A 14,772-nucleotide genomic window follows, 5' to 3' on the forward strand; every position below is an offset into this window, starting at 1 on the left:
TAGAACTCTTTAAAGGTTTGCGTTTTGTTATTGTTTAATATCCCACAATAGGTGTTAGAAAATCAGTTACATTCATCAATTTGGAGTTGTATTAGCCAAGTAAATATTAGGAAAAAATAGGCTACAAGGAATTTAGAAAAATAACTGTGCTACTTTAATATACAACTCACTGGGTAGGATCTGTTTTTCCCCCGAATTAAACACATAATTGCACCAAATTGCCATTTGGCATCACTAAAGTAAACCTCTTTTGAACATTGTCATTACTGTTTTCAACACAATCCAGGAAATGGCAGCACTTCACTTTATATAATAAAAGTTAGAAGACTGCTTTGAGTCACAAATATGTAGAATCTTTTATACTTTTAGTTTGGGCAAAGACTCTAATGATCTGAACAGAAATTAAACTGTTAGCTCAATATTATTGACATTTAAATTTTATGTAGGAAATGCTGTATGACCCAACAATGAAAATTAGAGCTTTTCTTAAAAAAAAAAATTAGAACCCTTAGCCTTAATGTGTATCGCCTATCAACAGATTTTCCAAATTTAATAAAATGTAATGTGTTCCTGCTTTGATGCATTAACATTTCCCATCACACTTTCAATGCATGTTGATCATTGCTTAAAATTAAATTAAATGTGAGCAGGCCTCCAAGTCTAAGTTCAAGAGCTGCTCAGTGGCCGCATGACATTTTTCTGGAAGTGATAGAAATATAGGGAAAGATGCCGAATTAATCAGGAATATGCCTTGTAGTGCCCCACTAGGCAAGCTAAGTTCTTCCTGAAATAGTTACAGAATAACTTGTTTTCATGGAAGCAACTAGAGACCCTCTTAGTTAATTCAGACCCTGTCGCAACTGGGAATGTGTGAAATCCTGCACACTGACTCTACACGAAAACAAAGCAAGGTTTGTCCCAGCTGTTCCAGGTGACCTGGAAGTGACTGCTCATGTCCCATTGGACTTTCCAGATCCACCTGTCTTTCAACCAGGAATCCCTGTCCAACATAATTCTTTCCCAATAGTGTTTATTGCCTATGTATTGTTTATGCCTTACAGTGTGTAAGCATACACACACACACACACACACACACACACACACACGTGCTCACATGTTGTGTTATTGGGATATTTTTCTTTTTTTAAATATCCTTTTATTTAGAATTACTATTGTTATTTTCCTTTATGTAATGCACAATGAAAACGAAAATTAATACCATGAGACTCTTGGTAGAGCCAAGAAAATCCAGAACCACCTGCTGAAACACTGACATGAAATTTTCAGGTTTGTTTTTCTATATATTTTCCTGGTTTCTGAACTTTGAGTGTTTATTTATGAGTATATATCAGTGGTGATTTTGTTATCAAGACTGAAAATAATGCTTCATAGGATGACATATACAAGTATACTTATGAAGAAAATAGAAGAGGATTTTTAAAAATCAGAATTTCTTTTACAAAATGTGGTATATTGTTTCTTGGGCCTTTATTATTGTAAGGTCGGATCTTAACAAACGGCACCGCGAAACAGAGGAAAGCTTCAAGTGAGCTTTATTAGGGAGTGCTCCCGGGCGAGGTTCACTGGTCCGAGAGAAAGGGGCCAGAGAAGTCGCGCCCGGGCGAGGGTTTGGGCAGAATTTATAGGGGAAGAAGGGAAAGGGGTGTGGTGAATCTGGGAGGGCGCAGGGTATTCCTTTTTTGGTGGTCTTTTCGGGTATCGTGGGGGACCCTTAGTCCCGCCCCTCGAAAGGCGGGAAGGCTGGGCCGGGTGGAAAGTCCCCAGGTCAGTTCCTGAACTGGGTGGTCCGGAGAGTTTCGGTCTGATGCAACCTGTGAATCTGATTGTGTTCCCCTGCCTCGGGCCAGTTGGCCTTACAATTATGTTCCATGAGGAGGCTGCCCATCTGTGTGGGATATTGGCTGGACTCGTCTCAGACCAAACTGGAGTCACCCCTTTCCATCCCAGAGATCAGAGTAAAAGGGTAAAATATTGAATGGGTCTGACCCTAACTATACGCTTGGTCCTGGAAATTCCATTAACATATCTTAATGTATTTTGCTGAAAGCAAATTCTTAAAGGGCCAAGCCTGACAATTGTCTTCATATTTAAATGACCTTTTAAAACTATTACAATAAATCTATAAAATAGCTATATGCTGCTGTAATATGATGGAGCCGATGGTTATCCTGACATTTTTTTCTTAGGCATTATCCTTTTTGCTTCCATAAGCAATGCCCTAAATTTTCGGTACAACTACCCTTTTATAGAAAAAGGTATTTAACATAAAAATCAGCCTTCAGCATTGTTTGACCTGAATATTACCAAATTATAAATCCCTTCATTCTCAGGCAAGCAGTGCTCAGTGTTTTTGATATTCTATACAATCATTGCATTGCCTTTGTCAGGCTGATTTATACATGAAAAGCAAAAGATACAAAAAAGCTATTCTTACCTTAACCTATATGTATAATTAAGTTAATTCTATATTTCACTTGGCATATGTAAATAAGTCACCGATGGCTATTTAACCATCTCCCTTTACATGACATCCTTTTTTTGGATTCCTGATTCCTGATGCAGTAGCCCCAGTGTTTCTTCCAATTATTTTGTCTCTACGTGACAAATACAGTTGACCCTTGAACAACATGGGTTTGAACTGCACAGGTCCACTTGAACCCAATTTTTAAAAATTGTAAAAACTACAGTACTACATGACTCATAGTTAGTTGAATCTGCAGATGTGGAACCATGGATACAGAGGAACCAAACTATGTATAAGGAGGGCCAGCTATATGTTATAGGTGGATTTTCCACTGCACAGAGGGTTGGCGCCCCTAACCCCTGCATTGTTCAAGGGTCAACTCTCCAGTAATTATAAGTCCATTGTTGTATTCACTTAAAATCCCAGGTTAATATTAAAGTCTATGGTGGTATGTATCTTTCCCAGAGACTAGACTGACAAATTGAAAAATTTGGTTTCCTTGACTTATCAAGACTCAACTATATAGTGAGTCACTAGAAACAATTATTCTTTCAATCTGTTCAACAGGGAAGAAAATTGAGTGTATTTTGTCTCCTGGCATATTTGCTTCTAGCCTATCCCTACCAAGCTTTGAAAAAGTGGAAATGTGGTAAATGCTTATATAATCTGATCAAAGCATAGAGTCATGAAAGATAACCTACTTTTCACATTCCGTATCCAAGCTTAAATTTATCATACTGAATACACAATTCCCAGATTTCTACTTTTCTCAGCTTCCTCAAAATGATTCTTAAAAAGGAAACAAAACTTACTATCCAATTTTCTGGAACCCTGGAAGAAGCCCAGTGTAAGTCAAAGAAGATAGTATTCTTAGAACTTGGCGTTTGTTATAAAATGTTACTTGAATGCTTGGTTTTCAAATCTAGATTTTTCCTGTCACCCATGTCTCAACTGAGATTATCGTTTTCATAAAAACTTTCCATTGGCATCAGTGACAGAAGGAGGGCCAAGGGTTTTAATTAAAGAACTCATGAACAGCAAAAGTCAGATGAGATCTTGTGTTATATTTTACAGTAGCTTTCTTTACCAGTTATGCCACTGCAAAGAACGTGCCTACCAAAATAGCAAGTTACCAAAACAGAAATGTTTTCTGATAGAATTATTGATAGAAATCATGATTCATGCTATATAGCTAGGTGATGATAATGTGCAACAAATCTTATCTACAAAGATTAGAGTCAAGTCTCAGTAGAAAAAAAAAACAATTCTATTTCAAAACAGTCTGAACAATTTGAACCTGGGTATATATTTGTTCACACTGGCAATTGTCACTCTGGTAAAAAATAAAATAAAAGAAATAAAGAAAGTTTCTATTATCTGAAAGTCCTATTTTACCCTTTATCCTAGTAGGATAAAAGTATTTTTAAAATAAATGTATTAGTTGGGAAACTACTCAGTAATAATTATGATGGTGATAAAAACTTACCTGCTAGAACCTTCTTGACATTAATTATTTCACAAAATTCTCACAGCTGCAGAGTTAGATTCTGTTGCCCTTATTTTACACATGAGAAAATTAGGACTTAGAGACCATAAATAAGTTGTGCCAAGCTGTGGAAATGGAACTGGGACCCAGGTCTTCCTGACTACAGACACCGAGCTCGGAACCACTAAGCCAGACCACCTCTGTCCTTTTAATGGAAGTAGTCTACCATTGAAAGAGATTATAGCTACAGGACATTCAGCATTCTCTCTTCCAGAAGAATAAAGAGTTCTGAATTTCACTAACTAGAATTTCAATATTGGAAGAGAAAATTAGAGTAGACAACCCCTCTGGCCAGGAGGCTGGTAAATATTTATCTCAATTGACAATCTTGGGGCTTGTGTTTAAGACGGTGAGAACTATGTCACTACCTATGGTATGAAAGACCAGCCATGACTATTTCTGGTAAGCTGTTTGCAGTAAGATCTTTTAGAATATAAATACACTATTATATAGCATTTGCTACTAATAGCACTATGTTTCCCTCCATATTTTCTTCCTGTAGTTGTCTAATGAGTTCCCACATATAAAAAAATGACAAGGGAATCTGTCTGAGGGATAATTCCAGCAACTATGGCATATGGAGACATTGTTTTCAAGTCCCTTTGCCATGATTTCTAAGCACAGCAGCAAGGTTACCTGTTGGTAGAGGTAGAACAATTGTCATCCCCTGCTTGTAAGTTCCACTATGCTCTCTGCTGCAAATCTCAGGCTATCCTGTCAAACTTTGTGCTAAGGGTGATAATGGGAAACAAGGCAAAAATTCTGTCAGAATTTGAGTACACACTTTCTCTTGTCCATCCCACAGTGACATCCTCCTGCCAGAAGATCAATTCCATGGCTCTATGAAAGGAATCAGGACTTTTGCATTTGGTGCATTTAGTTTTACTTCATTTATGTAGTCCTCCTGTGTTTCTCAGCAGTTTATGATCCTCCAAATACTGGTGAAGATTTGCCAGACTGACAGGTTATATTTCAGTAAAGATATTTCCCAATCTAAGGCTCTGCTTTTCCCCAATTCAAATGGAGAAGACATTAACACCTTTGAGACAACATGGTAGAGAGCTGTAATGTAGTGAGAAGTGACTCTCCACCCCCTTTATCCTTCCACTTCCTTAAAGCAGTGGTCCCCAACCTTTTTGGCACCAGGGACCAGTTTCATGGAAGACAATTTTTCTATGGTGGGGGGATGGTTCAGGCAGTAACGCTAGTGATGGAGAGCGATGGGACGCGGCAGATAAAGCTTCGCCTGCTAGCCCACCACTCACCTCCTTCTGTGCGGCCCAGTTCCTAACAGGCTGCGGACTGGTATTGGTCCACAGCCCAGGGATTGGGGACCCCTGCCTTAAAGACAGTGGTTGTGCAACTCATTTCTCCCACATTCCAGTTACACAGATATTCATTTACTCCTCTACTTACTCACAAATAATGAACGCATTCCTGGATTGAGCAGCTAGCACTGCCTTCTATCACACTTCTGTGTGTCCAGTCCTGTGTACTAGTACAGACATTTACTTTACTGATTATATGCCACTCCCCAGTTTTGTCTTTTGACATTAACAGAATTAACAGTCTTCACTCACACCTATATTGTGATTCAACTATTCAAACAAGTGGGTATTCCAGTTTTTCTTTCCCTCACTCTCTTTCTCTTTCTTCTCTCTTTTATTTCATCATTTAAACAAACAGGAATGTAAGTGTCTGCTACTTGCTAGACATTGTTTTAGGATCTGGGGAAATACTGCTTAAGATAAACAAGATCCTAACTTCCTGGGTTTACATTTGAGTCAAATGGGGACACCTAAATAATGCTGCTAATAGCATTGCAGTGCATGTAACTTTTCAAATTAGTGTTTTGAGTTATTATTTTTTTGTATGTATACCCAGGAGTGGAATTGCTGTCATATGGTAGTCCTATTTTTACTTTTATTGAGAAACCTCTATACTGTTTTCCACAGTGGCTGCACCATTTTACATTCCTGCCACAGTGTACAAGTGTTGCTTTTCTCCACATCCTTGCCTACATTTGTTATTTGTATTCTTTTTGATGATATCCATTCTGACAGGTGTGAGGTAATATCTTATTATGGTTTTGATTGGCATTTCCCTGATGATTAGTGATGTTGACCATCTTTTCATTTGCCTGTTTGCAATCTGCATTTCCTCTTTGGAAAAATAGCTATTCAGTTCTTTTGCCCATTTTTTTAGTGGGTTGTTTTTTTGATGTTGAGTTGTATTTACTATTTATATATGTTGGATATGAATACCTTATTAGTCATACCATTTGCAAATATTTTTTCCCATTCAGTTTTGTTGATAGTTTCCTTTGCTGTGCAAAAGCTTTTAAGTTTAATTAGGTCCCATTTGTTTATTTTTGCTTCTATTTCCTTTAGAAGGATTAAAAAATATTGCTATGATTTATGTCAAAGAGTGTCCTGCCTATATTTTCCTCAAGGAGTCTTATAGTATCCAATCTTACATTTAGGTCTTTAATCCATTTTGAGATTATTTTTGTATATGGTGTTAGAAAATGTTCTACTTTCATTCTTCTGCATACAGCTGTCCAGTTGTCCCAGCACCACTTATTGAAGAGACTGTCTTTTCTCCATCATATATTCTTGTATTCTTTGTCATAGATTAATTGACCATAAGTGTGTGGATTTATTTCTGGGCTTTCTATCCTGTTCCATTGATCTATGTGTCTGTTTTGTGCCATTACTATACTGTTTTGATTACTGTAGCTTTGTAGCAATTTGAGAACTTTCTTGTTTCTTAATGAGGTGTTAATTGTTCTGAACTTCCTTCTTAGAACTGCTTTTGCTACATCCTATATATTTTGATATGTTGTATTTCCATTTCTGTTTGTCTCAACATTTCTTTTTAAGTTTCTATTTTGAGTTTTTCTTTGATCTATTGTTTGTTCACTAGCATGTTGTTTAATCTCCACATATTTGTGAAATTCCAGTTTTCTTCTTATAATTAATTTCTTGGTTCAGACCACCATGGTTGGAAATGGGGCTTGATATGCTTTCAATCTTTTAAAATTTATTAACAAATTTTGTGTCTTAATATGTGATCTATCCCAGAGAATGTTTCATGTATACTTGAGAAGAATGTGTATTCTGCTGCTTGGATGGAATGTACTGTAAATGTCTGTTAAGTCTTTCTGGTCTAACATGTAGGTTAAGTCCAATTTTTCCTTATTGATTTTCCATCTGGATGATCTATCTATAGATGAAAATGGGGTATTAAGTCCCCTACTCTTACTGTATTGCTGTTTATTTCTCACTTTTGGTGTTTAAATATTTGCTTTATATATTTAGGTGCTCCAATTTTGGGTGCTAAATATTTACAAATATTATATCCTCTTATTGCATTGACCCCTTTATTATTATATATGATCGTCTTTGTCTGTTACAATCTTTATCTTAAAGTCTAAATTTTCTGATATAAGTACAGCTACCCCAGCTCTCTTTTGATTTTCATTTTTATGGAATATCTTTTTCCATCCCTTTACTTTCAGTCTGTGTATATATCTTAAAGCCGACATGAGTCTCTTGTAGGCAGCATAGTAGTTGGATCTTAATTTTTTTCTATTCAGCTACTGTCTTTTGATTGGAAAATTTAGTCCATTTACATTTAAAGTGATTATTAGTAGGTATGTACTTATTTCCATTTTGTTAATTGTTTTCTGCATGTTTTTAATTCCTTTCTTCTCTTGTTCTCTTCCTTTGTAATTTTTTAAAAATTTATTTTATTTTTGGCTGTGTTGGGTCTTTGTTTCTGTGCGAAGGCTTTCTCTAGTGGCATGCGGGGGCCACTCTTCATCACGGTGTGCGGGCCTCTCACTATCGCGGCCTCCCTTGTTGTGGAGCACAGGCTCCAGACGCACAGGCTCAGTAGTTGTGGCTCATGGGCCTAGTTGCTCCATGGCATGTGGAATCTTCCCAGACCAGGGCTCGAACCCGTGTCCCCTGCATTAGCAGGCAGATTCTCAACCAGTGCGCCACCAGGGAAGCCCTTCCTTTGTAATTTGATGACATTCTTTAGTGGTATGCTTAGATTTCTTTCTCTTTGTTTTGTATATCTACTATAGGTTTTTTCTTTGTGGTTACCAGGAGGTGTGTGTGTATATATATATATATATATATATATATATATATACTTACATTTATAACAGTCTATTTTAATTTGATAACAATTTAAGTGCAAATACATCTAAAGTTCTACTTATATTTTCACTCTCCCACCCCATGTTTTATGGGGTTTTTTGTCACATTTTACTTCTTTTTATCTTGCCTATCCCTTAACTAATAATTGTAGTTATTATTTTTTCTTTTACCCTTCATACTAGCTTTATAAGTGATTCATTCACTACCTTTTTAAAATGTATTTACCTTTACCAGTGAGATTTATACTTTCATATATTTTCTTGTTACAAATTAGCACCTTTTCATTTCAGCTAAAGTCACTAACATTTCTTATGAGGCTTGTCTAATGGTGATGAAATTTTTCAGCTTTTGCATGTCTGGAAAACTCTTCATCTCTCCTTTAATTCTGGAGAACAGCTTTGCTGGGGAGTGTATTTTTGATTGGCATAATCTCTTTCAGGACTTTGAGTATATTGTGCCACTCCCTTCTGGCCTGCAAAACTTCTGCTGAAAAATGTTGATAATCTTTTGGAGATTCCCTTGTAATTAACAGGGTATTTTCTTTTGCTGCTCTAAAGATTCTGTCCTTGCCTTTAACTTTTACAATTTAATTATTACCTAGGTGTGGGTCTCTGGATTCTTCTCACTTAGAACTTTCTGGGCTTCCTGAATGTGGGATGTTTGTTTGTTTCTCTAGGTTAAGAAAGTTTTCAGATATTATTTTATCAAATAAGTTTTCTTCACCTTTCTCTCTCTTCTCATTCTGGGAACCTTATAGGACTAATATCGGTCCTATTGATGTCATCACATAAGTTCCTTAGGCTGTCTTCACTCTTTTTCCATCATTTCTTTTTTTGTTTTTCTCCTCCAATTTTATGAGTACCACTGCCTTGTCTTCAAGATCACTGATCCCTTCTCTGCTTCATCTAGTCTGCTACTGAACCCCTGATTGAGTTTTTTTACTTCAGTTATCATATTCTTCAGTTCTGTATTTTGTTTGGCACTTTCTTATATTTTCTAGCTCTTTGGCGAAATGCACTTGATTTAGGCATTGTTTTCCTGATCTCAGTGAGCATCTTTATCACACTTACTTTGAACACTTTATCAGGTAATCACTTATCTCCATTTCATTAAAATCTTATTCTGGGATTTTTATCACGTTCTTTCATTTGGAATGTGTTCCTCTGTTTCTTCATTTTCCTTGACTCTGTGTTAGGATTCTATGCATTAGATGAAACAACCACCTCTCCCAGTCTTGAAGGAGTGGCGACAGGTAGGAAATGAAACTTATTGTTTAACTTTGTCCTAGCTTTTGCTTGTCTCTCAAATTTTTGTGATTGTCCAAACAGTCTGCTCTGTTCATAGTGGTTCCCAGTAGTTGACATTGTTCTAAGACCTGGCAGTGTCACAAAGAGGAGAATCTCAGTCGGCACCTAGATGCAGGCTTATTAGAAACTGAACCCTCAGGCAACAGCTTTTAAAATGTGTAAATATACCTCTTTTAGGGGAGACTGGGAGATGGGTATTTTTGCCTGCTCCCTCTGGTCAAGCCCTAGGTGGATAGCCCATTAAGAACTGTTTGTTATCCTGTTGAGCCAGTGAATACAATCCCTGCTGGTCCTCAGAGCCAGGCTTATCAAAGGATGTACCCTCTGGGCAGCAGGCACATAAGCTTGGATATCAGATGTGTGCACAAGCTGCTTTGGGGAGATGCTGGCAAACTGAAGTGAGAAAGAGGGAGAACATGAAGATGGTGACTGCCTGCCCCTCCAGTATCTGGAGAGTATTGCAGTCAGCCCCTAGATGTGTGTTAAATAGAAGACTTGCCCTCTGGTGGCAGCTCTGAATAAGCCAATAGGTCTCTTCCGTGGAAAGACTGGGTATTTCAGTCTGCTGCCTCTGCAGTGGGCCCTGCCTGGGGAAGATACTGTGGTGAGTCCATGTGAACCCATTAAGAACTCTTTCTTAGTTCATTATGGCCTTGTGGGTCTCATGGACACAAGCCCTGTTGGCTTTCAGAGGTAGATGTTTTGGGGAGCTCTCTCTCAGGTAGAAATCTTAAATGTTGGGGCATGTGGGGCTTAAACCCTTCTCAGAGAGAAGCTGGGGATTGTGAGTTCCTTCCCATTGTGTGTTGATGTTTGTGTGACCCAATTATGTGTCATCAAGAATGGGGTTTATGACAAGATTGTTTCTCATCCTCTCCTACCCATTTTTTTCTCTTTCACCAAATGTGTACAAGTCACTCTGCTGGTTTATGGATTTCTTTCAGAGAAAAGACTGTTCCATATGTAGCTGTAGATTTAGTGGGTCCATAGGAGGAGGTAAGTTCAGGAGCTTCCTGTGTCACCATGAAGTGAAACTCTTACTGTTGAGTGTTGGGAGTTGTTTATATATTCTAGACACTAGTCATTTATTGAATATGTGGTCTGAAAATATTTTCTCCAAGTCTGTCATCAGTTTTTTCAGTCTTTTCATGATTTTTCACAAAGCAGGTGTTTACATTTTGATGAGGTCCAAGTTTTAATTTTTTTTCTCTTATATTTTAGTATCAAGTCTAAGAACTTTTTGCCTAACTGTAGATCCCAAATATTTTCTCCCACCTTTTTTTTTCTAAGAGCTTTATAGTTCTGCATTTTACATTTAAGTCCACAATCTTTTTTGAGTTAATTTTTGTATAAGGTGTGAAGTTTAGGTTAAGGTTTCTTCAGTTTTGGCTTTGTTAGTTTATCTGTTTTATTGTTTGCCTATGAATGTACAATTATCTCAGCACAATTTGTTGAAAGGTAGCTTTATACTTTGGAAAGTTTATTTTGGCTGTTGTGTGGAGGATGGATTATGCTAATGGGATAGAAATAGGGTGACCAGTTAAAAATTTGTTGTTTCATTTGTCTAGGTAATAGATGATGGTGAATTGTATCAGGGTGATAGCAGAGAAAATAAGGCAAAACAGATTCAGGGTGTTTGGAGCTGTAGAGTGAATAGCACTTGCTGATGGATTAGATGCGGCAGTGGCAAAGAAAGAGAAATCAGAGATGAGTAAGTTTTTAATGTGAGAAACTGGGTGTACTGTAATTGTATTTACAAAATTAGAGGAAACTGAGGAAGAAGGTTTGAAGGTTGAGGTAGAGGGATCAAAAGTTCTGCTTTGCCCATGTTCTGTTTGAAACACCAATTGGACATCTGAGTGGAGATGTCAAGTAGGTTGTTGGGGTAAGGATCCTGGCATTCAAGGGCAAGATTAGGGCTGAAGTTACTAATTTGAGGAGTCATCAGCATGAATAATATTTCTTAGGGAGAAAATCTAAATAGAGAAGATAAAATCTTTCATCATTGTCTTAGATTAAGAAATTAAGTCTCCTGAAATATTCACAGATGTAGATAACCTGAAAGTGATCAAGTTGGGTTAACTATCAATCTAACTTAGTAAATCTCTAATTCTGTTTAATTATTTATTCTGGGCATGCATCTGTGATTAAATATCTTAATATATTTTATTGTAAGGAATTACTAATTACCTAAATTAAATTATATATCTTAGTAGAATCTTGTATGTGCATTATTGCAACCCAAAATATTAGAATCCAGTAAAGCTTCTGCTTACAGTTGTGCATGATGGACACTGCACAACTCAAGGGACTGACATTCACATAGTGGCGCAGGTCAGTGGGTGCTCCTTGGATTTGTGCAGTGCCCAATCTGTATGACCACATGAGGCAGGTATGAAGCAACTAGCTTTACTGATCCAAAAGCACAAGTTAGAAACAGCAAGGAGCAGAAGAATTGACATCCTGATTTCCATTTCATTTTGTGGTTTCACAGCAAAGAAAAGAAGATGAAATCAAACAAAAGTAACTTTAAGAGAAAATCTGTTACTCTGGTTGAATTTTCTTTTACTTGAAATTCACCCTGTCCATATTCAGTTGAATAGAATGACATTTGATTGAACTGACGGGGAGAGAAAGTGACAAGATACATCCGGATTCAAGCTCTCAAATTTGGTTTATTGTTTACCACAGCAACCCCTGAAATTAAATGAATACATACAGGAGATTCATCATAATGCTATCTGTGGAGTCCTGTTATAGGGAGACAGTGCTATTACAAAGTGCTCCCACAGTTAAACTCCCAAGATGGACTTGATATTCTGCAAAATAGCACATTGCATTTAAGTGATTCTGGAACCTTTTTTTTCCCATTTTTTTCATTTAAATTAGAAATCTGGTAATTGGATTTTTAAAAGCTCCTTGTGAAGTAATTATCTGTAATACATTCTCAAGTGTTCTTTCTTAGTAAAACCTGTAAGGGACGCTGAGATATCTCATACCTTCCCTTTCACAACTGCCACACGGTTCTCTTTGAAACTGGTTCCAATAATGAGTCCTTTAAAAGAGAAAATGGGCCATTTTAACTTTTTAAAACTAAATAATCACAAGACAGAAGTGGCCTAATGTTTGGCTAGAGATGAAATGAGGAGGGTGAAATGAGTTTCACACTATGTCATTACAATGCTACCAGAAGCAATTAAGCCAACAAAATATTTAAGCTTCTGTTAGTGTTTAGAGATGTTGGCAACATGCATCATTAGTTGTCATAATGAAATACCACAGGATTCAAAAATATCTAAAATCATCTTTGTAAAAATTAGCATAGAATAAATTAATAAAAAGCATTGAAGGTGAAAATATGACCAATCCTGGTGACTTTTTAGTAATATATTTGGAATGACTGACAATGAAATAGCAATAGATTGTTCATGTACTCCAGAATAAACAATGTTTAAATTATAACTTGAGTGCGTTTCCTAATGCCTTCAAATTAAAAAAGAAATATTTTCCATGAGAACTCACCAGCCAAGACTGACAACAGTGATTATTTTTCTGCCAGTTAGCAGCATGGAAATTATGAGGAGCCATTTAATCCCTCAGATTGTTTAGCTGTGACATTTTTGATGCATAGTACAAGAGATTTAACTATCAGCCAGAAAACAAACAAAGATTAACATGACATTTGCACTGCAAATCGCAATCATGCTCCATTTGCCAGAATCTTTCTTAACAGCTGATACTCAGCATTTCTGAGTTTAGGAACAAGTTAGTCAATCAACAAGAAGCGAACTCAGTTACTGCTAAGTGTGCCTAGGTAGGGTATATTAAATTATGCAATGATTCATTTAATAAGCAATGTTTTGGCTGCCTGCTGCATCCCAGACATTGTTGCACAATTCGAATTCTAAGAGGAAAGGACTAGGATTGCAGAAGTTAGACAGCAAACAAGTAAGCATTAAGAAGGAAAGCAGTGGGAGTGTGGAGAACAGGTATCTATGCTGGCTTGTGGGGAATCAGGGGGGACTTGGCCGAGGCACCCACTGTGAAGGAAAGTACTTACTTTTTTTCCCGTCTTTCATCATTTTACAAAAAAATAGAGGCCTTGAGAATGGATTACAGATAATTACCTCACAATCAATTTTAAAAAGGTCTATGTAAAATGTTTTCAGTTCAAACTACAAGATATCAACTGAAAAAATGTATAACTGAGATTAACTATTTAATACCACCTACCCTGAATTAAGTCCTTCTTGAGAGTTTCGTTGTAGGAAGACTTTGTTAAAAAATTATTTTACCAATAGTACTCTTATGATATCTCAATTTTCGTCCACTTAATTTTATGGTGGAAATGTTAATCAACAGAATTTGATAATTTAAACTTACAGATGAGAAAGAGCTGACTGGGAAAGGCTGGGGGAAGATAAAGGGAGAGTCTAGCTTCAGAGACCTTCAAAGAGGTGTTAGGATGAGCAGAGGTTGTTGTAAGAACTACATACAAGGACTTGGGTGTAACAGGATTAGCAGTACAGGCATAGGGGGCAGAAAGAAGTAGGCAGAGGCAAGAAAGTGGAATGCCATTGATGTCTGATACAGAGTATAGGCTTCATATCAGGACAGTGGGGAGCCATTGAAGAATTTAAAGTTGATGTGTATCAAAATCACATTAGGATTGAAAAGGTGATGCATATAAGGAAGCAAAGTTTGTCTTGGAGGGAGTAAAACTAGCATGAAGCCACTAGAGGTGACTGAAAACATGGCCCCAATTCTTCATCCTTTCCTGTATCTAACCTTACAACGTGACTTTACAGCAACTTTCATTAAGAAGTGGAGTCTCTTTCTCCACCACCAGATTAGCTTTGTAACTGGCTTTAGCCATAACAATGTAGTCAGAGTGAACCCGGACCAGTTCTGAGTATAAGCCTATCTTCACTGTCACAGAACCTTGCCTCCTCTGCCATGAGAACAAGCCAAACTACCACTTGGAAGTAGCCCGGTTGTTTTAGCTAAGGTCATCTTAGACCATCTTATGGCCAGATACCCCCAACACATGGGAGGAAGTCCAGACAGACTCAGCACTGCCTGCCCAAACACAGATCCCCACAGATACAAGTGTGAGTCCAGCCAAGACCAGCAGAACTTTCCAGCTGACCTCTAGACTCGAGAGGGATAATTGAGGGTTACCCTTTTATGCTGCTGTGTTTGGAAGTTATGTATTACACAGCAGTGGGTAATTGACACATCACTCTAACAAATCTTCCCTTGATG

The sequence above is a fragment of the Aethalodelphis obliquidens genome, unplaced genomic scaffold (assembly GCF_003676395.1).
Source record: "Aethalodelphis obliquidens isolate GAN/ISIS:26980383/991018 unplaced genomic scaffold, ASM367639v1 scaffold8, whole genome shotgun sequence".
In the NCBI taxonomy this organism is placed as follows: domain Eukaryota; kingdom Metazoa; phylum Chordata; class Mammalia; order Artiodactyla; family Delphinidae; genus Aethalodelphis; species Aethalodelphis obliquidens.